This window comes from Zalophus californianus, chromosome 12, assembly GCF_009762305.2.
Source record: "Zalophus californianus isolate mZalCal1 chromosome 12, mZalCal1.pri.v2, whole genome shotgun sequence".
Taxonomy (NCBI): Eukaryota; Metazoa; Chordata; class Mammalia; order Carnivora; family Otariidae; genus Zalophus; species Zalophus californianus.
This window is the reverse complement of record NC_045606.1, coordinates 92,433,342-92,434,755: the sequence shown is the minus strand read 5'-3', so window position 1 is coordinate 92,434,755 and position 1,414 is coordinate 92,433,342.

Genomic DNA, 1,414 nt, shown 5'->3' with positions numbered 1-1,414 from the left:
GGGTCTTCCCCAAGAACCTTCAGACAGAGCACAGCCCTGCCATTATCACATATACAAAAACTAACAATTTTAGAATTTTGTAATATCCAGTCCATAATCAGAAGGATCCAATTGTCCTACAAAGATCTTTTGTAGATTTTCTTTTCCTTTTTTTTTTTTTTTTTGGCCAGAATCCAATCACGGTATCTTTCTTATATTCATTTGATTGTTATGTCTTTTTAACTTCTTTTATTCTGAAGTAATGTCATTTTTAAAAAAATGACATTAACTTTTTGAAGTGTTAAGGAAAAAATTATTCTCAAACGAAGGGAAAGACTTTATTCAAGATTATTGTAATAAGGGAGGGAGATCGGGCTCAACTCTGAAACAAGGACAGGTGGGGATTTCTAGTTGACGGGCAGGACAAGGGGGTCAGTGGATGGACAAGTACTAAGGGCAGATGTCATGGGGATAAGTAAAAGCTTAGAGCTTAGACATCAAAGCTGGGGGATGAGGACCTTGATCAGAAGTCAAGGGGGACCAGATGTCAACGGTCGGGGATGATTTAGCAAGATTCTTTGCTAAGACTGGCTGGGCAGGCCCAGGACAGAGTGAGGACCAAGGTCAAGGCCTAATCAAAAGATGTGCAGAGGAGCTGGACAAAAGTCTGGCTGAGGAGAGAGACTTTGTCACAGTGAAACACTCGTGAGGTGGTATATTCTTGATTCCTCCTCGTATAACTTAACTTGTTTCCCTGTGTCCATCTTTCCTGTACCCTGGAATGTAGTCCTGAGGCTTGGTTAGATTCATGTTAGTTACGTTGGCAGGAATAATTCACAGGTGACATTGTGTTTTTCACATTCTGTTACATCAGAAGGCGCATAATTGTTGCACCATTGGTGATGCTCAGTTTGATTGCTCAGTTAAGATGGCGACCCCCAGATCTCCCTATTGTGAAGGGAAATTTTCCCCCTTAGGAACACATAAGTCATCTGAGGCAATGTGAACATCTTTTATCCAGTGGCTCCGTTGATAATCTTTGTGTAAATCACTTCTTTTATTGGGGGCTGCAAAATAGTGATTTCCGATTCTATTATTCCTTCCATTTTTATTAGCTCTTTCCCTTCCTTTCCCCCTTGTGTGGAATATCACTATGGACACATGGATTTTGTTTTATTCAGTGTGTTACCAATTGTAGTCATTATTCATCCTGATGCTCAAACTGTCCCAAATGTGGCCAGTAAGAATCTCTTCTGTATCTCCTATGTTTTTTGAACACTTCCCAGTCTTTTGGCACAATCTGATGCCCCACTTTCACTTTCTCGGCCCCAGACAGAGAATCAGACATTTCTCCAAGGGACAGAAAACATGGTCATCCTTCTCGATTACCCTGAAGTAAGGTGTTGTTTCCTTACCCATTTAAAATAAGCTTCGC